We start from the raw sequence: 26,230 nt of genomic DNA on the forward strand, positions 1-26,230 counted from the left end.
ACCTGTGTCTCTTCCCACACCCTTTGTACCCTGTAGTTCTTTGATTCATGATCAGCTTCTTATGAGTGTCACTGTGCCTGGCGAGGCTCTTTCTTTTCTGATAGCTGTAATTTGGGCAGATGGCTGCTGCTCTATTTACTTCTGCTTAGTCAGTTGCATTTTCTCCACATCAAAGTTTACGTCTCTAGAGAACTACCTCCGTTTATTAAAAATATAATTTTAGGCATTCACTGAAGGTAGATTATGAACAAACAGCAAAACAAGATGGCCCTTCAACCGCAGCCTTCCTGCGGCCTTTTAGACTACTGCCCACAATGGGTGCTGACACCCCTGCCTTATCTGATTTCAAATCTTGGGTGTCTATGTTTAGCCATTTTTATGTGAGCCACTCTTTCAGCTCATTCGGTCCTCCTCAGCCTGTGTGATCAGGCTCTGCCCCCTCCACTCTACTGAATGCTCTTTCTAAGACCACCAGTAAGCCCCTACTCATGCCAAATAAGAATGATATGTTTCACTTCCCATTTGCCTAATCCCTCCGCTCATATGTGAAACTACTCAACAAGTTCTCCATCTTTAAACTCTGTGTCCGTTGATTCCTCTCACATTGATTGCTCCCCCAGTTCTTACTGCAGGCCATGCAGTAGTTCCCCTCACTCTTTAATGGGCATCTTTTCCTCCCCAACCCGTAAGTCCTATACTCAGGGCTCTATATGCAGTGAGCAAGCTCTTCTCTCCTCATGTCTTAACTACCAGATGTCGCCAAACTAGATATCTCTAGGTTTCTATTCTCAAACATCCAACTCTTATAGGATGTCTTAATTTGCCCTGAATTAACACATGATCGTACCCCAAACTCTCTCTCTTCCTGGGTTACGCTACATTTTTGCAGCCCAGGGAAACACGCTCATAAATGGAAATGAGAACCATTCTGGGGACCCCAAAGCAGAAGTCACTTTGAAAACTTCAATGACTGCCTTTGGTCTGATCGGAAAGCATGACCTCGAGGGATTTAGCAGATAGTGACCTCAGAGAGGAAGTGTGATTGTTCTTCCTCCTGTAACTGTATCCCGTTCGGGTTCTTTATCTCCCCTAGTAGAAAATGTGGAGGAGTAACTATGCTTCTCCCTTGCATTGGTAATGTCAGCCTGGAGATGGGTATATGTGAAAACAAGGATGGAGAAGCCCAAGTGGATAAAAAGTAAACACAGTAGGATTTCCCCAAATACTCTAATGTGTCCTGAGAATACAAATCAAGCCAACTCACACAGCTCTGAACACTGGAGCTTTAATCTTTCAAGAACACACTTCCTTCCTGTATTTCTAGCAATTACTGTTTCTGGCTTTTCTGGAAATCCCACCAGTCATCCTGACTCTCTCCTCCAAAAGAATTGAGTCACAAAAATAGAACCATGAGAAAAGTTAATTTGATCCCTTTGCTCCCTGAAATCTGTTGGGTGGAAAGAGCCTGGGGGAATAGGCTGGGAGTTGGGGGGAGTTCTTCCTCAACTGGTTCTTCCATCTCAAGGAAAAATAAACTGAAGGGAAAAATAAATGTTTTAAGTTAGTCATCCACAGGAAAGAGATTTCGTGGGAAAAAAAATTCACACTTCGACTATTCTAGTATTTAGAGAAAGAGTCTTGAAACTGAGATCCATCAACTAGCTTTATCAAAATATATGATCTTCTGGAAACCATGAGCAATGTGTTCTTGTGTCTGTACATTTTTATGAGGAGAGGATTCACAGCTTTTGCCAGATTCTCAAAAGGGTCCCTGACACCCCAAATGGTAAGAACTACTCACTTAGAGGTTAACTTAGTTTACCCATTGTTGTATAGCAAATTACCCCCCAAAACTTAACAGTGTAATATAGCTAACATGAGCTCACAGGTTATGTGTGGCAGGAATTGAGAAGTGGTGTAGCTGAGTGATTCTCAGGGTCTCTTGTGATGTTGTAGTTAGAAAGTCAGCTGCGACTGCTGTCATGTGACAGCCTGACAGGGACCAGAGAATCTGCTTCCAAGATGGTTTGCTTACATGGCTGCTGGCAGAAGGCCTCAGTTCCTTACTGGCTATTAGTAGGAGGCCTCCACTCCTTGCTGCACAGATCTCTCCATTGGGATGCTTGAATGTCCTCACAACAGAGCAGTTGGCTTCCCCCAGAGTGAGTGACTGAGAGAGTAAGGAGAAAGCCATAATGCCTTTTATGACTTAGCCTCAGGAGTCATACATTGTCATTCCTGCCACTGCTATTCTATATGCAAGACAGTTCTTTCTCAAGGTGAGGTAATTAGGCTCCATTTTTTGACAGGAGGAATATCAAAGAATTTGTAAATACATGTTTAAACTACTAAACTAGTAAAGAGGCCTTACAGCTTTGCTGAGAAGTCAATTTCTCTCTCCCTATGCAACCCTCCCCATTCTTCCATCAGATCATTTTGCAGAATTTGGGACTCCTCCAGGACTGGGCTCTCCTGTGACCTTGGACGAATTACTAAGCTTCTTTGTGTCTCAATCTTTTCATTGGTAACTGGGGATAATGACGGTGCCTACTTCAGAGGATTGTTGTATGAGGATTAAATAGAATTCTGGATTTATAAATGCTAAAAACATGTTAGCTATAATCATGGTGACCCTACTCCCAACCTAGAGTTCCATTTACTTTAAATAGAATTATACATTTTTGGATTGTAAATCATTTTTTTAAGTGTATTTATTTATTTTGAGAGACAGAGAGCAAAAAAGCAAGCAGGGGGAGGGCAGAGAGAGGGGGAGAGAGAGAGAGAGAGACAGAGAGAGAGAGACAGAGAGAGAGAGACAAAGAGAATCCCAAGCAGGCTCTGCACTACCAGCACAGAGCCCGATGCAGGGCTCTCACTCACAAACTGTGAGATCATGACCTAAGCTGAAATCAAGAGTCAGGTGCTTAACTGGCTGAGCCACCCAGGTGCCCCAGATTGTAAATCTTCTAGGTGGGGGGAGAAGTGATTATTTACTGAGAATTTATTTGTAGAGTAGGTGCTGTAGGACAGGTACTGTAGGACAAAAGAAGTTAAAAATAGATCCTGTCCTTGATAGGTCTAAAATCTCATTGGGAGAAAAGGTATATATTCATGAAACAGAGGGATGCTTTGGAATCAGTGACACTCCTCTCTGCTGGGAACAGGGCAGAGTACCCAACTGGAGTGTAATTTTGAAGATGTAGGCCAAGGAGGATGAATGAAAATTGAAGAGGAGATGGAAGTTTGAAGGGGACCACAGTAAGCCTTTAGGGACCATAGCAAAATACATACATACATACATACATACATATCAAAGGGAAAGATTTATAAAGTCAAGATTTCACAGAGAAACAAATGGACTTAAAGAAAGGGTAAAACAGAGGAATTTCTTCCAGGGAATAATTGGTTTGTGCTATGCTAATCCCTAAAGGAGAGCTTTATTATATTTACTAATCTATTTACTGAAACAGAAAGATACTCTGTTAACCTTTAAAGAACAAGGTAAGGGTCTGTCTATAGGCTCCCAGATTTCAGCACAGTGTAGCCATGGAGGATACTTTTTGAAAAAAATACATACTGAAAACCACTTCCCTAATTCAGATTTTGGATTAAAATGTCTCCTGGACATTTAATCTCCTGGATTAATCTCCTGGATTAAAATGTCCACAGAGCTGGCTCCCTGAAGCCCAGCTTTTCTGCTTACTTCCTTTTGTGGTAAGGGCGAGATTTCCAGGAGCTACTTGATTCCACAGGGCTTCTGCAAACTCAGATTCTCAACAGACCCCCCATAGGCAACCTCACAAAGCTGGGGAAAGAAACAGAAGAAAGGCATCTACAGGCTGGTCTGAAAGGTCCATCTGACCCATGGAAGGCACAGGAAGCAAGGATGATCATATACTCCTGGGGCTTTTAGTTACCACCTCTCATCTCTGAGGTCTGGCTTCTCCATTTTCTTGCTGGGAACTAGTCTGAGTTAATTTTAGTCTATAAGTAACCCATGCATTTTGAAGTAGGTGAGAGTCAGATGTTCACTGACTATCTTGTTATTAAACTATCATGAGAGCAAGTCTCAGACCAAACTTTACACCCTCTGGGGACATTTCTTAAACAAACATTCATGAGCAATTAGGCACAGAATGTTTCATGCAACCTGCTCTGTGGGTTCCATGAAGGCCCAGCTCTTGTCTTTTTAAGTGATCCAACCACTACCTGGCATGAATGGTCGACTGAAGGGAGAATCAACAACATTGCAGAGGCAGGATTTCATTATCCTTGTGGTCAGGATCAGGCACCTAGAAGCTCTCTGAAAGCTATGTATGGAAATAGGAGTGAGTGGTTCAGGGTCGAATGTCTGGCACCATCCCTACAGGTGCATGCTAAAGGCCTTGCTAGACTCTAAGCTCCTGTTCAGGCAAATGTGAAGAGTGCCCCTAAATTATTTTAGCCTATTCACATATTTTGGCTCTTTTAATTTCATCAGTGAGAGCCCCCTTCTATCATTCTTCATACTAGTTAATCAGGCCACTAATTTCATCCACTTATAATATTTGTTGGGCTGGCTCACAGTATCTGCTGTACATCAAAATACAGATTACTCAAGCACTTGCAGGGAGCACCTTAGCAGATGGCCTTTTGGATATAATGCTAGCTGACACTCTATGGGTATAGATTGCCCTTGGAATTGAAACTTAATCTAACTAGCAAGTACACAGTATTACACCACAATACTGCAGTATTTTCAAGCAAATTACAGACATCAAGACACTTGCTTTGGCATGAGATCGAAAAGCAGTCATTTCCATAAGGCTCAGCAGAACCTCAGTCCCAGGTTCTGTGATTATTTTATCAATCTTAACTTCTGTCTGCAAAGAAGACGACTAATATGAGAAATGATCAAAGTCTGTGCGATTGTATTGGGGACTCCAAATGCCTAAGCATTACAATACAGGAAATACTTGTTACTTGAAAGAGGTTATTACAAGTAGAACAAAATGTTGTTTCATATAGTTCTTATGGAACTGCATACTCTCAAAGGTGGTTCAGGCTGTAAACAAATAAATCATCTGGGCCAAATAAAAGGTCATAGAGTCACAGCCCATAAAAATATTTTATTTGATCTAAGCCATATTGTAATATTATTGAATTTGATTGCCAGTATTTAAAAATCGGTTGCCATTCCCACAAAAATCTGGATTTCTAGCTTCTCTTGAAAAAAATCAGAAGATCTGGCAACACTAGGTCTGTGTTCCCTGCTGACATCAGGCAGCTGGAATGGAAGACCCATTTAGCAGGCATTTCCTCTCCAGCTTGCTGCAGTCCTCACCATGCCCTAATACTCCCCACACTGAGGCCCAATGCCGGGTGCCATTTATAATCTCATCTGCATTACCATATTTCTTATAGTGGGGTTAAGAGAAACAAGACATCTTCCTTGTGTCTTGAGCAGCATTTTAGCATCAGAGTTAAGAGTATGGGCCATAGAGGCAGACAGCCTGGTTTGAATCCTGGTTCTTTTATTTTCTAGTTATGTGGCTTGGGGCAAGTGGCTTAACCTCTCTAAACCTGTATGCTTGTCTGTAAAAGGAAGGTTAAACTGGTATCCACTTCACTGTTGTGGTGAGGATTAAAACACAGGGCAGCATCAGTAGGTGTCTCCAAGAAGGGTACATGTCCCACCAGCCCACTGCAGTCTTTACATTACCCACCTGGCCTCCTATAGGCATTGAATTCATGATGTCTGGTTTAAATAAATATGTGGATATCATTTCATAATGAATTATTAACAAAACTGAGAATATCTGGAATATACTCCTCAACCCTGAAAATTGTTTTATGGAGCACCACTTAACTATCTGCATCAGCCACACCTTGAAGCTAAGTAACAGACCAGAATCTTATGGGGACCATGGAACTGGATTCCTGCCCAAATACTGTCTTGGATGAGATGATATCCCTGCCTCAATATACACCATGTATTCATGAAAAGACAAACCACTAAATGGGAGAAGATATTTACAACGTATATAGCTGCAGAAAATTAGTATCCAAAACAATACAATTTCTACAAACTAAAGAGAGAAAGACAACCAGACCTATAAAAAAAAATGGGCAAAAAAGATGAATAGGCAATTCACAGAGGAAGAAACAGGAATGATCTATAAACATAGAAAAAAGATACTCAACTCCACAGTAATGCAGAAAAGGAAGGTTAAAACCACAATAACATATCATTTCACCTCCATCATTTCAACAAAAATTTTACAGTCTAACAAGACCAACACCAATGCCAGGTTTATATGCATTGGTGGTTGAATGTAGATTGGCCAGGTCTATCTGAAGAGTGGTTTGGAACTCTCCAGAAAAGCTGTTTATCCAAGGTCCCAACAGTTTCACTCCTAGGAACCAACCCTAGAGAAACCCTTGCAGAAAGGTACCAAGAGACAGGTACAAAAATGTTTATGGCACCATTGTTTGTAATAGTCAAAACTGATAACAACTTAAATGTATATCAGCAGAATAGATAAATTAAGAATGACATATTTACACAATAGGGTAATATACAGTCACCACATCCATCAATAAGAATGATTCTCAAAACATTTTAGAAACAGCAAGTTGCATAAGAAAACATACATTACATTGTCATGTGTATAAAATAGCATGCAAAGCAGTACTACATATTGTTTGGTGATACAGGTATTTAAATATGTATGGGAATAATAAATGCCAAATTTAGGATACTGATTACCTCTGCAAGGAAGAGAAGGAAATGAAATCCAAGACGGGTCTGCAAGAGTCTTTAGCTTTATTAGAACTACTTCATTCCTTGAGTCAGGTGGAAAATAATCTGGTTGTGTGTTGTGTTAGTCTTTATACCTTTTTGGATCTATTAATTATTATAAAACATATACTAAAATAAATGACATTTATTAATTTCTATTTTGTAGATTTTCTTGTTTATTTCAGAGTTAATTAAAACTTTTTCCAGGCCCAAGCATCTGGCTGGCTCAGTTGGTAGAGCATGTGACTCTTGATCTTGGGGTTGTGAGTTTGAGCCCCACATTGGGGGTAGAGTTTACTTAAAACTTTTTCCAGGCCATATTAGTTTCCTGTTGCTATTTCAGCAAATTGCCAGAAATTTAGTGCCACATAAATTTATTATTTTACTACTGGTCCCATCCTCCTTCTTCAAAGCCAGTAGCATGACATCTTCAAATCTCTCTCTCTTTTTTTCTCTCTCTGGCTTCTGTTTCTGTCACCATATCTCCTGACCTCCTGAATCTGACCTCCTATCTCCCTTTTATAAGGACCCTTGTGATTACATTGACAAATTCAGACAATCCAGGAGAATTTTCCCATTTCAAGTTACTTAACTTAATCATACCTGCAAAATCCCTTTGCCATATTCACAGGTTTTGAGGATTAGGACATGGACATCTTTGGAGGGGCATTTTCTGCCTGCCACACTGGCCTTAAATATTTTGTAGGCCTTAGTGGAGTACCTTTTGTATCCAGTAGAAAACTCCCTGGTCTGCTTAGCTCTGACTATATATCTGAATTGTTTTCCTTGCCCTGGTAGATACCTAGATGGCCACAAAGTAATCAAAGGTAAGCCCCAGGGGGGAAAGAAAATCATAGAGGCTGGAAATTCCAAGGCTGGAGAATGGTTCAGAACTACTAAGAGAGTTGCCACAAACTAGAATAGCTAGATCTTAAAATTTCCTCAAAGTAGCCAGACTAATCACTGCAGAATATAAATTTAGTCATGTTCCTCTCCTATGTAAAACCCTATCATGTCTTCCCTTCCTTGGCTTTAAAATAAGGAACAAAATCCTTGAAGTGGTCCTTGTGGTCCTAGATTAGGATATCTCAACCTCAGCACTATTGACATTTTGGCAGGATAATTCTTTGTTGCTGGGGGCTGTCTTATGCATTGCAGGATGTTTCACGGCACTTTCAATGGTTTCCCACTAGATGCCAGTAACACCCTATACCCCACCCCATACACAAACATACACACACACACACACACACACACACACACACACACACACACTTTTGTGACAACCAAGTTGTGACAACCTTGCTAGATGTCCCTGGGGGACAAAATTACCTTTGGTTGAGGACTCCTGTGTCCTAGGAAGTCCTACAGGATCTGGGACCTACCCATCCTCTCACCCTGTTCTCTCTTATTTAACCACCTAAAGGGTATCTCCCAGCTGGACACACCAGGGTTCCTCTAGCTTCCAGATTTCTGCCTACACCATTCCCTCTTCCTGGATTTCTCCTCCCCACATCTTCTACCTGGCAAACTCTTTCTTTGTGTCTTAGTCTAAATGTCTATTGCTCAGGGGCTCCTGGGTGGCGCAGTCGGTTAAGCGTCCGACTTCAGCCAGGTCACGATCTCGCGGTCCGTGAGTTCGAGCCCCGCGTCGGGCTCTGGGCTGATGGCTCAGAGCCTGGAGCCTGTTTCCAATTCTGTGTCTCCCTCTCTCTCTGCCCCTCCCCCGTTCATGCTCTGTCTCTCTCTGTCCCAAAAATAAATAAAAACGTTGAAAAAAAAATAAATAAATAAATGTCTATTGCTCAGACACCTTTCTTTGCCCCCCTTTCAGAGATCACTTCTGTGTGCTGCAGCAGCCCCCTCCTGTGCTATAAACCCTCTTCACACCTGCCATTATGTGTCCATCTTCCCATCACACTGCCACCTCCAAGAGGGCAGGGCTTGTGATTGTCTGGTCCTAGTGATTACAGTGCCCACTGATTAGTGGCTACATAGTTTGTATTATCTCATGATTGGTGGACACCATCAGCCCAACCCCTCTCTAGCCCATAATCAGACACCCAGAACAGGAATCAGATCATAAAGCAGGTAAATTCCCAAGGAAGGTCTAGGATTGTCTGTTCTTTGTTGTGTCTGGACAAAGTTGGCTCCACTGAAGATTAAACAGTAACTTGGGTGTGATCTGAAAAAGAGCCTTCGCCTGAGGGCAGTAAATTCCTAGGGCTACATATCAGGAATGCTTGCCCAAGGGACTCCTGTTAAATTATGCCCTCCCTGGGAAAGGGCCAGCACCATGAAATGGCACTAGCTGCCAGGACTCTTTGAGAAGAGAACCAGATGGTGGGTGCTCTGCAGATGGGGAACAACCCAGCATAGAAGTCTATCTCCTGTCTGCTCTGGTACAACAGACTATTCACAGGACAGCACTCACAAATCAGAAACATCTAGACCCTGGCCAGGTTCCCTTTGTCCACCTCAACCGGGGGCATGTAAATGTAGGCTAGGCAAAGATCTAACACACCATCCCACCAAAAAGGACCAATGCTTTACCTGATTCAGAACTAATAACTGAGATTCTTAAATGGAATCTTCTGAACAATACTGAAAGAACAAAGTACAGCCCCTGTGAGCTAGGCACCTAATTTTCCATGATAGGAAACCTGTCCTTGCTCTTAGCCTGGGTTCAGCCAGGTCCTCCTCGTTGTTCACAGTCTCCCAGAATGAGCCCTACCTACATCAGGCTAAGTCAACCATGTAGCCAAATCCACATATTCCTTATATTATTACATACTTAATACATTCCTTTAAATAAATATATATATACACCTTTATCCATAACAAAAATAGTTATTTCCTAGTTATGTAAATAATATATGCTCATTATTAAAAATGCAAACAACACACACAAAAATGAGGAAAACAAAAATCATTGTAAGATAACCACCATCACCATTTTGGTGACCCTCCTTTCCTACATCTCTTTATCCAAATGCACACATCCATAAGATTTTATATACATATGATAAACTTCTTTGCTCTAATGCATATATTAAAAAGGAAATTTGGGGCACCTGGGTGGCTCAGTTCTTTAAGCATCCAACTCTTGATTTCTGCTCAGGTCATGATCTCACAGTTCAAGAGTTTGAGCCTCATATTGGTCTCCATGCTGACAGTGCAGAGCCTGCTTGGGATTCCTACCCCATCCCTCTCTGCCCCTCCACCACTTGCTCTCTCTTCTCTCTCTCTCTCTCTCTCTCTCTCTCTCTCTCTCTCTCTTTCTCTCTCTCTCTCCCCCTCTCTCTCTCTCCCTCCCTCTCCAAAATAAATAAATAAACTTTTAAAAAGGAACTTTCTATTAGCATCAGTAATAGCAAACTGCCATTACTCGCCAGAATAGAAGGCAACCCTCCAAAAATGAATACAATGAAAACAAAACAATGTGATTAAATATTTAGTCAGATACCATAGCCCCTGAGGTTCCACAGCCTGAGGTCCAATCTCTAGGAGTTAAAAAGGAGGTTAGCAAGTATTAGGAGAGGCTAGACCAGATAGAACAAAGGAAGGGTTTCTTCCAGATACATTTAGGAAGACTAAAAGAGAACTAAAAGAAGAAAATCTTTCTCTACTTCTACTGTTCCCTGTCCTACATCTATGCAGTAGCTTAAACTTTCTAGGGTGTCCTCGAGAACTTCCCACATTCTCTGGAGAAGGCAAGGGGCAGAATCTACAAGTACCAGACCCTTCAGGGTCCACTCAAGACAGCACGGAGGAGACAATCCCTGTTGCACCAGCCCCTTCCCCCCAGAAGTGTCATAAAACTATGAAACCTTCAACAGGACCTCAGGGGCAATACAATGGACCTGTTCTCCCCTCCCTCTCCCACCCAGGCTTCTCTCCTTCTTTAGCCTGGAGCAGACAGGAGATTCAGGGCTCCTTTTCTTTCTTCTTCATAAAGACTCTCCTGCCTTAAAGAAGGATTCTATATAAACATAAAGGGAAAACTCCAGCAAGAAGATATAGCAATTGTAAATATGAACCATACAGGGAAGCACCCAAATAAATAAAGCAGCTAATAACAAACATAAAGAAAGTAATCAGTAGTAATACAATGATAGTAGGGGACTTTAACACCCCACTTACATTAATGGATAGATTATCCAAACAGAAAATCAACAAGAAAGCAGTGGCTTTGAATTACATGTTGGAGCAGATGGATCTAACAGATATTCAGGACATTCCATCCTAAAACAGCAGAATACACATTCTTCTCAAGTGCACATGGAACATTCTCCAGAATAGACCACATATTAGGCCACAAAACAAGTCTCAACAAGTTAAAACAACTTAAAGTCATATCATGCATCTTTTCTGATCACAACACTGTGAAACTAGAAATCAACCACAAGAAAAAATCTGGAAAGAGCACAAATACATGGAGATTAAATAATATGCTACTAAACGATAAATGAGTCAACCAAAAAGTCAAAGAGGAAATTAAAAATACACAGAGACACGGGGCGCCTGGGTGGCTCAGTTGGCTAAGCGTCCGACTCCGGCTCAGGTCACGATCTCACAGCCCGTGAGTTCGAGCCCCGCGTCAGGCTCTGGGCTGATGGCTCAGAGCCTGGAGCCTGCTTCCGATTCTGTGTCTCCCTCTCTCTCTGCCCCTCCCCCGTTCATGCTCTGTCTCTCTCTGTCTCAAAAATAAATAAACGTTAAAAAAAATTAAAAAAAAAAAATACACAGAGACAGATGAAAATGAAAACACAATGGTCCAAAACCTTGGGGAAGCAGCAAAAGTTGTTCTAAGAGGGAAGTTTATAGTAATACAGGCTTACCTATGGAAGCAAGAAAAATCTCAATTAAAGAACCTAACCTTGCAGCTAAAAGAGCTAGGAAAAGAAGAACAAACAAAACCCAAATCAGTAGAAGGAAGGAAATAATAAATATTAGAGCAGAACTAAACAAAATAGAAACCAAAAAGCCAATAGAACAGATCAATGAAACCAGGAGCTGGTTCTTTGAAAAGATCAACAATTGAAAAAATATAAATAAATAAATAAATAAATAAATAAATAAATAAATAAATAAAATAAAAAAATTTTTAAAAGAGAAGATCAATAAAATTGATAAATCTTTAGCCAGACTCATCAAAAAGAGAGAGAAAGAAAGAGGGAGGGAGAGAGAGAGAAAGAGAGAGAGAGAGAGAGAGAAAGGTCTGAAACAAAATCAGATAAGAGAGGAAATAACAACCAACACCACAGAAATACAAAGAATTATAAGAGAATATTATGAAAAATTATATGCCTAACAAATTGAGCAACCTAGAAGAAATGGATAAATTCCTAGAAACATATTACCTCCCAAAACTGAAGCAGGAAGAAACAGAATATTTGAACAAACCGATTGCCAGTAATGAAATTGAATCAGTAATCAAAAAACTCCCAACAAACAGAAGTCCAGGACCAGATGGCTTTACAAGCCAATTCTACCAAACATTTAAAGAAGAGTTAATACGTATTTTTCTCAAAGTATTCAAAAAGACAGAGGAGGAAGGAAAGCTTCCAAACTCATTCTATGAATTGCGTTCTATGAAGCCAGCATTACTCTGATACCAAAACCACATAAAGACACTACAAAAAAAGAATTAACAGGCCAATATCTCTGATGAACATAGATGCAAAAATCCACAACAAAATAGTAGCAAACCGAATCCAACAGTACATTAAAAAAATCATTCACCACGATCACATAGGATTTATTCCTGGGATGCAAGCGTGGCTCAGTATTTGCAAACCAATCAACTAGATGCAGAAAAAGCATTTGACAAAGTAAAATATCCATTCATAATAAAGACCTTCAACAAAGCAGGATTAGAGTGAACATACCTCAACATGATAAACCCCTATGAAAAACCCACAGTAAACATCATACTCAATGGTGAAACACTGAGAGCTTTCCCCCTAAGATAGCCACAGCAATCACATAAGAAAAAGAAATAAAATGCGTCCAAATTGGTAAGGAATAAGTAAAACTGTCACTATTTTGCAGATGATATGAATATTATATATAAAAAAATCTTGAAGACTCCACCAAAAAACTACTAGGACTGATAAATGAATTCAATAAGGTTGTAGTATAACAAATCTGTTGCATTTGTATGCACCAATAATGAAGTAGCAGAATGAGAAATTAAGAAAACAATCCCATTTACAATTGCACCAAAAATAGTAAAATACCTGGCAATAAACTTAACAAAGGAGATGAAAGACCTATGCTCTGAAAACTATAAAACATTGGTGAAAGAAATTGAAGATGACATAAATAAATGGAAATGTGTTCCATGCTCATGGATTGGAAGAACAAATATTGTTAAAATGTCTATACTACCCAAAGCAATCTACAAATTCAATGTAATCCCTATCAAAATACCAAGAGCATTTTTCACAGAACTAGAACAAAAAATCCTAAAATTTGTATGGAACCACAAAAGATCCTGAATGGCCAAAGAAATCTCAAAAAAGAACAAAACTGGAGGTATCACAGATTTCAAGATATACTACAAACTATAGTCATCAAAACAGTATGGGACTGGTACAAAAATAGACACCTACATGATTTATATCAATGAAATAGAATAGAGAACCCAGAAATAAACCCAAATGTATAGGGTCAATTAATCTATAACAAAGGAGGCAAGAATATGCGATGGAAAAAAGAAAGTCTCTTCAATAAGTGGTGTTGGGAAACCTGGAAAGCTACCAGCAAAAGAGTGAAACTGGACCACTTTCTTACAGAGTACACAAAAGTAAATTCAAAATGTATGAAAGACCTAAATATGAGACATGAAGCTATAAAAATCCTGGAAGAGAGCACAGGCAACAATTTCCCTGACATCAGCTACAGCAACATTTTTCTAGATATGTCTCCTGAAGCAAGGAAAACAAAAGCAAAATAAACTATTGTGACTACATCAAAATAAAAAGCTTCTGCACAGCAAAGCAAAAGTAAAAGACAACCTACTAAGTGGGAGAAGGTATTCGCAAATGACGTATCTAATAAAGAATTAGTACCCAAAACAAATATATAACTTATTCAACTTAATAGCAAAAACCCAAATAAAAAATGGGCAAAAGACATGAAGAGACATTTCTCCAAAGAAGACATAGAGATGGCCAACAGACACATGAAAAGATGCTCAATATCACTCATCATCAAGGAAATGCAAATCAGAACCCCAATGAGATATCATCTCACACCTGTCAGATGGCTAAAATTAAAAACACAACAGGGGCACCTGGGTGGTTCAATCAATTAAGCGTCTGACTCTTGATTTTGGCTCAGGTCATGATCTCACGGTTCCTGACATCCAGTCAGGGCTCCATCCTCACAGCACAGAGCCTATTTGGGATTCTCTCTCCCCCTCTCTCTCTGCCCCTCCCTCACTCCAGCACATGTGTGTGCACGCACTCACTCTCTCTCAAAAATAAATAAACTTTAAAAAATATACACACAACAAACAAGTGTTGGTGAGGATGTGGAGAAAGAAGAACCCTTGTGCACAGTTGGTGGGAATGCAAATCGGTTCAGCTGCTGTGGAAAACAGTATGGAGGTTCTTCAAAAAATTAAAAACAGGGGTGCTTGGGTTAGTCGGTTAAGCATCCAACCTCAGCTCAAGTCATGAGCTCACAGTTCATGGGTTCAAGCCCTACAGCCGGCTCTGTGCTGACAGCTCAGAGCCTGGAGCCTGTTTCGGATTCTATGTCTCCCTTTCTCTCTCTAACCCCTCCTCCACTCGTGCTCTATCTCTCAAAAATAAAGAAATGTTAAAAAAAAATGTTTTTAATTAAAAATAGAACTACCGGGGCGCCTGGGTGGCGCAGTCGGTTAAGCGTCCGACTTCAGCCAGGTCACGATCTCGCGGTCCGGGAGTTCGAGCCCCGTGTCAGGCTCTGGGCTGATGGCTCAGAGCCTGGAGCCTGTTTCCGATTCTGTGTCTCCCTCTCTCTCTGCCCCTCCCCCGTTCATGCTCTGTCTCTCTCTGTTGCAAAAATAAATAAATGTTGAAAAAAAAATATTTTTAAATAGAACTACCATATGATCCGGTAATTCCACTGCTGGTATTTACCTAAAGAATAAGAAAATGCTAATTTGAAAAGATATATGCACCCATATGTTTACTACAGTATTATTTACAATAGCCAACTTACGAAGCAGCCCAAGTGTCTATCAATAGATAAATGGATAAAGAAGATATCTTTTATCAATAGATAAATGGATAAAGAAGATACACACACACACACGCACACACACACACACACAATGTTGTATTACTCAGCCATAAAAAAAAAAAAAAAAGAAATCTTGCCATTTGCAACAACATGGATGGATCTAGAGACTACAATGCTAAGCAAAATAAGCCAGAGAAAGATAAATACCATACGATCTCACTCATATGTGGAATTTAAAAAACAAAACAATGAAAGAAAGAGACAAACCAAAAACCAGACTCTGAACGGTAGAGAACAAACTGATGGTTACCAGAGGGAAGATGGGTGGGGGATGGATCAAATAGGTGATGGGGATTAAGAGCACATTTATCATGATGAGCACTGAGTAATGCACAGAATTGCTGAATCACTATATTGCACACCTAAAACTAATGTGTATGTATGGTAACTGTACTGAAATTAAAATTTCTAAACAAAGACTCTCCTGTCTCAGGAACCTACATTCCTAGACAGGAGACCCAATGTCTTACGTGTGTCTGAATCAGGACAAGCCTTTCTGCCAGGGGCTGGCTTCCCTGGAAGGGAAGAATGACAGCAAGGCAGGGATAGAATGAGGCAAGCAAGGTGCCCAGGGTGCAAAAATGAAGGTGCTCACTCTCAGCTCCAGATCCTTGCCATCCTGAGAGTGGGCAACTTGGCTAGCCTTACCTTTTGCTGGCTGAACTATGAACCGTTCAGGATGTGGTGCCGGGACAACTAGGTATCCATGTGAAAAAAGATAAAATTAGATCCAATCTGATCTTTCCTTATCCTACATATACACAAACCTATGTTTCCTTATCTTATATTATATACAAACCTAAGTTCAGTGTGCAAAGGCCTAAAAATGAAAAAGAAAACATTAAAATTTTTAGAAAATACAGGAGAAAAAAATAGCTTTATGATTTCATAGTAGAGAAGAATTTCTTTAAAAGATATCAAAGAACAAACTATAAGTACAAATGGTGACAAGTTCAACTGTAACAATTATCTGATTGCTTTTCTAAAATCACCATAAACAAACTACAAACTGGGAAAATACATTTGTACTGCATGTAACTGACAAAAGATTAGTATCCAGAATCTAAGGGGGTAGGGGAGATTTTAAAACAACATAAAGGGGCGCCTGGATGGCGCAGTCGGTTAAGCGTCCGACTTCAGCCAGGTCACGATCTCGCGGTCCGTGAATTCGAGCCCCGCGTCGGGCTCTGGGCTGATGGCTCAGAGCCTGGAGCCTGTTTCCGATTCTGTGTCTCCCTCTCTCTCTGCCCCTCCCCCATTCATGCTCTGTCTCTCTCTGTCCCCCCAAAAATAAAATAAAATAAACGTTGAAAAAAAAACATTAAAAAAAACAACATAAAGAAAAATAGACAAAAGACTGAACAGGAAACTACGGGAGAGGAAACATAAATACCCAACAAACGTGGGGCACCTGGCTGGTTCAGTCAGTAGAGCATGTGACTCCTGATCTTGGGGTCATGAGTTTGAACCCCACATTGGGTATAGAGATTACTTTAAAACAATCAAATACATACACAAAAAGATGTTCAACCATATTACTAACCGGCGAAATGCAAGATAAATTACTATGAAATGCGAATTCACACCCATTTAGTTGGCAAAAATGCAGAAGTCTGATAATGCCAAATAATAATGAGTGTATGAGGAAATAACTCTCTTAGCCTGCTGAGCGGAGTGTAAACTCAGTCCTCAGGAAGGCAACTTGATACTGTCTGGTAAGGGCAAACACATGCGGAGAGCCCCTTAACTGGCTACTTTTATCCTCAGTTCTTCTGAAACTTGGTATCCTACTTCATCTTTCTCAGGTTCAGCCCTGAACATATCCCTTTCCTCTTTACATACCTTCAATGGTTCCCCATAGCCTACAAAGAAGCATCAAATCCTTTAATGATTTTTTAGACTTTCATGATGTAACCAACCCACCTTACAGTTTATATCTCACTTTGCCCTATGTTCTTCATGCTCTTCCTATAAAATCAACTGCACAGACTGAAATAGCTCTTTTAAATCCTTGACCAGATGGAATGTCAAATAAGAGAGTAGCAGGGCTGGGGGAAAAAAAATCTAAGTTAACATCTTTATGTTACAGATGAGAATACTAAGGCCCAGGGAAGCTGAATGTCTACCCAAGGCCACTCCATGAGATACAGAATCGAAAGAGACCTCGGGTTTTCTAAGTCCCTGATGAGGGATCGACCACTGTACATCCTCTCCTGGGCTGATGCATCTCAGGCCTGACTGTGGGGGTACAGGGAGCCCATTCCACATGGCTCCCTTCACATCACCCTACTTGACATAGCCCAGGAGTGACAGCCACCATTTGTCACGAAGTAAAAATACGGCAAAGACTGGACAGGAAAGTACTTTCTGTGCCGGCAGCTCACTGGTCCAGAAGCACTATATCCCTGAATTGGGATGCCCTTGTGCTGACCTTGTCAACAGGGAGCAGCCAGATCTCTCTTTTACTGTAATTGGGTTAGTCTTGTGGGTTTGCCCTCCGCCTGGCTGTCAAAAGAGATTATACAGAAATGTACTGCTGCATAAACCACAGTTCAGGTACAGGCTGAGGCCAAAGCAGGAGGAAATTTCCAAATGCATTCATTAATCACCCCAAATGCCATGTTGCTTGCTGCTGGCTGCTCTGCTTTCTCCCAGCTGCGATCACTTTTCCTCCAACCGGAGCTCAGAGGCCTGCCTGTAAACTGCAACGCCCTCAGCAGGGACCTGGGTGCAAACACAGGGACGGTGGGAGTTGAGGCAAAGTGCCCCAGAAGCCTTGTGAGGGCCTGTGCTCACCCTGCAAGTGTCCCCATGCCTAAGAGACCATGACATTAAATGGCAAATTTTAAAACACAGGAGAAGTCAAGAGGGAGACCGCAGAAGAAAGAGAAAAGCTTTTCCCCTGCTTTTTGAACAAGGGGCCCTGCATTCTCATTTTGCACTGGGCCCCACAAATTATATAGCCAGCCCTGCCCCCAGTCTTTTCAGGCGGCTATTGCAAGCACACACTGGGTGGCTTAAGAACAGAAATTTCTTTTTTTTCTCAATATAGTTTAATTTTAGCACTTTGACATGATTTTACAAATGACAGTTATATTTATTTATGGTTTATTACAAACCCACTGAACAGTCTGGAAGGTACTGAGTCAGAGAACAAGATGAAGAAAAGTGGTTAAATAGCAGAAATTAGGAGTGAGTACAATTTTAACTTTTTATTTATGTAGAAAACAGTCATTTTCTTTGCTTTTTGATTTTGTTGAGTGGTTTTTGGCCTGTTCTTTTTGAAATTTTTCTTTTTCTGGCTGATACTTTTCAAAAACATCTCAGAACAACAGAAATTTCTACCTCATGGTTCTAGAGGCTAGACGTCTAGGATTAGGGTGCTAGCACGGCCAAGTGAGGGCCCCCTTCTGTGGAGTTGCTGACTTCTCATTGTATCCTCTCATGGCAAAGAGGGCAGGGGTCTCTTTTAAAAGCGCACTAATCCCATTCATGGGGGCTCCACCCTCAAGACTTAAGCACCTGCCAAAAGCCCCGCCTCCTAATACCATCACCTTTGGGGGCTGGAATTTCAAGATACAAATTTGTGGAGACACAAACACTCCGACCACAGCAAGCAGTTTCTAAACTCTAATGAGCAAAAGCACAACACCTGTTTCCTTAGATGCCCATAGGTGCCTATGAAAATGAAGCCTCTGGTGGAGGCCAGTATTGGGCAGGCATGGTACCAGGAAACCCAGCCCGTGGGACTTCTTGCATCAGTGCCTGAGGGGATCTGCAGAGTCAGGTCTGTGACAACTTCTGACAGTCCACCACAGTGGTCCTCCAACCTCAATGAGCCAAAAATGACCTAGAGAGTGTGTTAAAAATGCAAATTCTCAGGCTTCAGCCCCAGAGATTCTGAGTCAGTAGGTCCAGGTGGAGCCTGAGATTTTGCACTTCTAACATGCTCCAAGTGATGCCAAGGCCACAAGTCTGTGGTCCACACTTTGAGGCACGCTGGTAACCCCTTCACTTCACAGATGAGGCAACAGAGACCAGGTGCCTTGTCCAATGGCACACCATTGTCAAGGATAGGCACGCACCATGGCCCCCTGATCTGCTCACTCCAGCAGCACCATTGCCCCATTTTGGTTGTCATGAAATCTGAGGAAGAAAGGTGTGAGTTAGGACCATGCTCAGAAAGTTGTCATTATTGAGGAGGAAGAATCTACTATACCCCTCAAGGTCCTTCTAGCTGAACTAAGAGTCAAATTGACATGAAACAGATTAACAAGAGAAAATCAAATCTAATAGCATATGTACAGGAATCCACACAGACATGGAAATATGAAAGACAGTGAGGCAACATGATTCTTATATGAGCTAAGGAGAAAGTGGGGTCTGAGGATACAAAGGGAGGAGAGACCCTTAGCAGGAGATGTTTGGAAAACAAAGGTTGCCCTATTATGCTGGTAAGTTTCTTAGGTAAAGGGGAATATCTGTTAAAAGCTCTTTTCCTGGTTGCAGGCAGTTGGGGCGGGGGCGGGTAAAGAGCTTTTCCTGAATCTGCTGGGTTTGGATTGCTTTTAACTCAAAATAATACTCATTCCAAAGTGGTCCATCTTAGGGAGGCTTGCCCCTGGCTCCCATACCATGAAAGCTTATTGTTCTTTCATGTTCTAGAACATGAAAAAAACATGTTCATTCAGTGTTCTAGGAACTGAATAAAATCCTCCTTGCTTCTCCTTTTTGCCTCTAAGGCAAGGCAAGTGGCACTGAGGAGCAAAAAGATAATCTTTCACCTGTTTTGAGCCTCAGTTTCTTTAATGATAGCCAATATTCAGGAAGCATTTACCAGACATTATACATGTATTGATCCTCTCCACAAATTTATGGGATAGATACTATTATTATGACCATTTTACAGGTAAGGAAATTGATACTCAGAGAAGTTTAGGTAATTTGACTAAAGTGACATACCAGGGTGTAGAGGCAGGATTTGAACAGATGTACTCTGACTCCATAGCCCAAACTCCTCATCACTCTGCTCTAAAGAAACTACATCACTGGGAACCAACAGCTCATTTCTGGCTGATTTGCTCGAGGCCTTCCCATTCCTCCTGCTCCCTAAGCCCTCCCATTTTTATGGTCCAGCTAAACCAACAGCTCCCTTTGAAGATTTCCCTCAGATGTGCGGCAGTCTGCTTATTTATGCTCTTCGGGCAGCTTTCTGAGTCAGATCCAATCTACCTGGGCCTCAACCAGTGCTTCTCGAGAGTGCAGTTGTTGGCCTTAGAGTGGCCTGTGCTTTGGTGACCCTTGCTCTGTCCTTTCTCTAGCCATGCTCTTTCCAGGGGGGTGGAGAGTCAGGGGTGGGGCAGGGCAAGGACATGAAGTCCCACTCCTAGGATGTTCTGAGTACCTAGGACCCTGGAATGTGCTGTACAAATGACCTTGAGCCATTCCCAGGGCTTGCTTGGAATTGTCCCCTGGCCTGTACACCCAGGGGAAGCATTGCTCCCATCGGTAGTACCAGCTAAGGAAGTGCATACCTCTAGGTTTGAAGGGTATCCAGGAGTAGGGAGTGGGAATGATAGAACTGACATGAAAACTGGGGTATCTATAGAAATGAACTTGAGGCCCCTCAAGATTCAAGAGGAGAGGAGGTAGGAAGAGAAAATGAATAGGTGACTAGCTGGGAGCCACAGCCGAAGGCCAACTCTTCCAACAGAGCCATTATCTTAGTTTTCTATTGTTGTGTAAAAAATTACCACAGACTTAGTGATTAAAATGGCACATATCTATTATCTTACAATTTCTGTGCGTTAGAAATCTGGGCAGGGCTTAGATGGGTCCTCTGTTTCAGGATCTATCACAAGGTGTTGTCCAGGGCTGGAGGGTCATCTGAAGGCTTGATTGGGGAAGGATCTGCTTCTAAGCTCAGACTACTGTTGGCAGAATTTTAGTTCCTCAAGGGTCACTGGACTGCAAACCTTGGCTCCTTACTGACTGTTAACTGGCAGCCACCCACATTGCACTTGTCATGTAGGCCTCTCCTACCTGGCAACTTTCTTCATCAAAGCCAGGAAGGGAGAGTCTACTAGTAAGACAGAAGTCACTATTTTATTTAACCTAACCATGGAAGTGACATCCTATCCTGTTTGCCACATTCAATTGGTTAGAAGCATGTGATGGGTCTTGCCCATACTCAAGAGGAGGGGATTACCCAATCAAGAGATTGGCATGGGGGCATGTGAGAAGATGCCCACTACAGCTATGTCCATACACAGAACTCCAAGGAATAAGAGGGAATTTTGTATTCAAATCTGGCCTTCTCAGGTCATTTGAAGTTATATTTATCAAAGGAATAGAATATAGATAACATTTCAGTCAACAGTGTGTTAGCTTGTGTTACAACTTTTAAATACTTGGATAGTGTAGTGTGCGCCTCTACTGATACTCTCGTCCTGGCCCCATAAATGTTAGGACAAGCCTGTTTATGTGCATATGTCCTGGCCTCCACCTCAGACAGGCAGGGCCTTGTTGGCAAAGTCCTGTCTGCTGACCTTTTGCCCCCAACACAGTCCAGCGCGGCGTTCATAGTGTGGGAAGCGATCAGTAAAGTTTGCCTGGGTATTCACTGGCAGCTGCCCAGGTCCAGTGGTGGCCCTTCTCCGGGTGTTGCCATGAGGCACATGGGCTGATTTTGAAGTCTCAGCAGCAGGGCTTCCTCTTGAGCAAGAGAGGATCCCACATGGCACAGGAAGGAAGGAAGAAGAACAAAAGCCCCCACATCAGCAAGACAAAGCTGACTCCTTCCAGTGGAGCCAAAGCTCTGCCTTTGGATAAAAACATGATTATTAAGTTTTATTTTTTATTGTAAAAATAATGAGTATGGTTTATAGCTTTTAAAAAAATACAAGAAATAAAAGCCATAATTCTACCATGGAAACTCCCTTTGTTTTATGTGTTTGTATGTGTATTCATATATTGTATGAATATACATATTGTATGTATATTTGTATATATGTATATATTTTAATTTTGTGATGTAATATATTAATGTAATTTTGTAGTAATATATTTTAAATTTCCTTCCTCAGAAAATGTTTTCTATGCATAGCTTTTTGTTGTGTTGCTGTTAAATTTGTATATGTTGGGAGTTTAAAAAAAAATCAAAGATCATACTGTCTATTTAATTATATATCTACTCTTTCAGGGCAGTAGATGCTCTTTCCAGATTAAGGAAGTAGAACTTTAACATTTAAAAATAGATAACAGATTCACAAGGTCAAAATGTAGGCAGCGAAAAGTCTCCTTCCCAATCTCCAGCTGACATTCCTGGCGGGAACCAATGTTAACAGTTCCTTCTAGGTCCTTCCAAAGATAGTTTATGCATCTATATAAATATTTTCTTCTTCTTTCCCATCTTCTACATAGTGGGGGCATATCACACGCACTGTTCTGCACTCCGTACATCTTGAAGAAAGTTCAGTATCTTTAAATACCAGTGGTTCTCAATCTTGGCTAAACATTAGAATTATCTAAATAGCCTTTAAAGCTCCCAGATGTGCAAGCCACATCCCAGACCAATTGAATTAGAATCCATGGGAGTGAGGCCTAGGCATCAGGATTTTAAAAAGCTTCTTCAGGTGCAGTCAAGGTTGCATACCACTGGTATAGAAAGAGCTTCCTCGGAAAGGAAGTGGAAGGAAGAGGAAAGAAAGTAATTCCACCATTGCTTATAATAGAAAATTAGGGTGACCATCTGTCCTTGTTTTCCAGGGACTGAAGGTTTCCCAGGACATGGGACTTTCAGTGCCGAACATAGGATGAGCTGCTCAACCTACAAAAAATTGGTGCATATGTTTAAGGAAATAGATGATTAAAAGGGTATCACATAATTTTAAGACTATAGAAAGAGACGTACTTCAATGAAAAGCTGTGCATCATCTATACACACTTCTGGCTGTTTCGTTGTGGCCCTGTTCATTGTCTTTGAGCTATTTTGCACTTCTTTGTTAACTGCAGGTAAATGATTTTCATGCAAATCTGTATTGGTTGGCAGTTTCCTTTAACTTCCTTCCCCCTCTGGAAAAACCAGGGGTTTTTTTTGTTTGTCGTGTTTGTTTTTTTATTTAGAAACTTGAGGTTCATTTAGATCCTCAGAAGTCTTTATTTATTGATTGTTGAAATTATGATACATGTGTGGGTTGCACTAGGATTATTTTTCTAAATCACTGCGTATTTATTTATTTATTTATTTATTTATTTATTTATTTTTAAGTAGGCTCTTCAGCCAACATGGGGCTTGAACTCTGGACCCAGAGATAAAGAGTCACATACCCTAATGAGCCAGCCAGGCAAAACCAGTTTTGCCTCCATTTGTAATTCAACCCCTTGATTTCATTTAAATTTGTGCTCCTTTGACTTTTCCTCTGAACCGGTCACAACACCTGCCTGGTTCTTTAGCTAATAAAGGAGTAAAATAAAATCTTTAACACATGTTCATTCTTGTATCTAAGCAACAATCATGCTTTTCTTTTTTTCTGAAAATTATTTTTTTTTAAATTTTTTTAACGTTTATTTATTTTTGAGACAGAGAGAGACAGAGCATGAACAGGGGAGGGTCACAAGAGAGGGAGACACAGAATCTGAAACAGGCTCCAGGCTCTGAGCGGTCAGCACAGAGCCCGACGTGGGGCTCGAACTCATGAACTGCGAGATCATGACCTGAGCCGAAGTTGGACACTTAACCGACTGAGCCACCCAGGCGCCCCTGAAAATCATTTTTTAACAAGGCTATAAAGGTAACTACTAGAACAGAAATACAACCCTTCCAAATTCTCACTAAAAACACAAACACAAGAATAAAACAAAGACAACAGACCCAAACATAACTGTCATATCAATAAGCATAAAAAGGCCAAATTCAGCCATTAAGAGTGACTCTCATATTAGATTACAAAGTAAAACCTAATGATAAAACAAAATAATTAAGATTGAAAAGGATTAGAAAAGGTGTTTTTATCAAGCAAGTGTAAAGTTTAGCACACATCATGATCTTCATACTAGACTAGGGTGAATTCTGGACAAAAATCATTAAATGAGGTTAAGAGTTATTTAATAGTAAGATTATGAGTCACAAAAAAGATATAACTTACAAATATTGGGGTAAAAATAGCATACATTAATAAAGCAAAAGCTAGAGGAAATACAAGGAGAAATAGGAACCCATCAGTAAGTGAGATTAATTTACCTCTCTTTTAGGCTATGGTCGTAAGGTAAGACCTAAATAACATAATTTTAAAAGTAGAGCTGCCTGATGTATATCGAACTTATAATGTGAAAACTAAAACATTTATTTTATTTTCATGTATCTCTAGAACATTTTCAAAATTAATTGACTCTGCCATAATTAGGTCACAAAAGACTTCAATAAATTCCAAAAGTAATGTAACTGAAGGGGAGAAAACCATCTCTTCCCTTTTTCCCTCCAAGTTGCAATGCATGAGAGTTTCACAAAGACACGAGAGCCAAGGAGGTGGCCAGATGATTGAGGCTTATATACCATCTTCAGCCAAATAAGGTGTCACCAGCTAGATCCCACGATGTGCCCATTACTGCCCACCTGCTTATACTTACTACACTTTGTCTTACATTTCTCCTTAAGCTCTTCCTTCTGGCTTATCTCTTAACTCAGGCAAGTAAAACCCCAAATTCTCACCTCCCCACATCCAACCCCCACACCACACAATTCACCCAGACCGTTTGAGCTAAAACCCTGACTTGTGCCTGTACAGACAGACTGTGAAATGAGCGACAATTACCTTTAACCCCATCATAATACTAAAATCTCTGCTCAAGGAGGAGCATAAGCCTCACCGACATGACACAGAAAGTGTGTGTAGAGGCGTGTTTCCTGAAGGCACATACATGACTTTGTGCCCTCCTCTACATATGAAAACAGAACTTCCTTATCTCAAAATTCATCCTAAGCCTACACAAAAGGTACCCATTCACCCTCTCAGCAATCACAGCTTTGGAAGCTATTTCCCTTGATCTCCTGATTTGCTGCAAATAAAATTTGCAGTTTGGAGTGTGTGACAACTCCACCTGGTATATCTGTGACTTATCAAGGAGTGAACTCGTGTTGGTCTGGTTACAAAGGGAAAAGAGGTCCAGGGTTTGGGGGTAGGAGAGGCAAGTTATGGGAAAGCAAGGGACACACAAGGTAAGTAACATTGTTGTGTTATGTGGTTAATGGTGAGGGAGCATGAGGCAAGCTGGGGGCAAAATACAGGATGGCACACACACCCTTCATCCCTCCTGCCAGGTGGAGTATGTGTGATATTCCTCGGATACTCCTGGCCACACAAGAACAAAGGAAAGGGGTTTAAGCGCTTGCCATGGTAATGTGGGAAACTAAAGCAAATGAAAAATTAAATTCCTTTACTGCCTGTAATCCATTGACAAGTCCTTGAGACTGGCAGAGCGACTTCCCTCCATCAGCTCAGCTGCCTCAAGGATGATACTTTGCTAGGGGCAAAAGAGAACCTTGGTTTAACATTATCCCAACCTCCAGGGTCCTGTAAATCAACTTCCTTTATCTCAACTGCCCCAAGATATATGCTGGCAATCATACTCCAAGCTTATGGCCCCCTGATATACATCTGAAGGGTCTCATGACTGAGGTTTTACTAAACAGTAATAAACGGCACTACCTTAGCAATAGCTCGCCCCTCAAGGTCCTGGAAACCTTGCTTCCAAAATTCCTTAGAGACTTACTCGATCCCTGACCCCCTGCCAAACTGAGGGTGTATAATGAGTTACCTGTCATGACACCAGTGCAGCTCTTCCTGACCACAGGTCCTGTCCCCATGCTTTAATAAAATCACCATTTTTGCACCAAAGACATCTTCAAGAATTCTTTCTTGGCTGTTGGCTCCAGACCCCACGAACCCCCCATCATCCCCAGACTTCATCAGTTAAGGGTTTCCCAAGTCAAAAGAGGTGTCTCCAGGGACGCCTGGGTGACTCAGTCAGTTAGCGTCCAACTCTTGGTTTCGGCTCAGGTCATGATCTCATGTTTCATGAGTTCGAGCCTGCTTGGGATTTTCCCTCTCCCTCTCTCTCTCTGCCCCTCCCTCACTCTCTCTGTCTCTCTCAAAA

The 26,230-nt window shown here is 41.2% G+C and overlaps 2 long non-coding RNA genes across 2 annotated transcripts in view; both read right to left on the reverse strand.

Annotated features, from left to right (window-relative positions):
• The window catches only part of LOC121022303 (uncharacterized), a 122,991-nt gene that overhangs the window by 52,546 nt on the left and 44,215 nt on the right, over nt 1-26,230 (reverse strand). The window lies entirely within an intron of this gene.
• Nucleotides 1,781-26,072, reverse strand: LOC121022304 (uncharacterized). Its single transcript, XR_005786896.1, has 4 exons — nt 25,780-26,072; nt 22,519-22,522; nt 2,036-2,039; nt 1,781-1,793 (listed from the first exon to the last, which is right to left on the reverse strand). It is a non-coding gene; the product is annotated as an uncharacterized LOC121022304 (long non-coding RNA).

Source organism: Herpailurus yagouaroundi, unplaced genomic scaffold, assembly GCF_014898765.1.
Source record: "Herpailurus yagouaroundi ecotype Mexico unplaced genomic scaffold, PumYag 391, whole genome shotgun sequence".
NCBI lineage: Eukaryota > Metazoa > Chordata > Mammalia > Carnivora > Felidae > Herpailurus > Herpailurus yagouaroundi.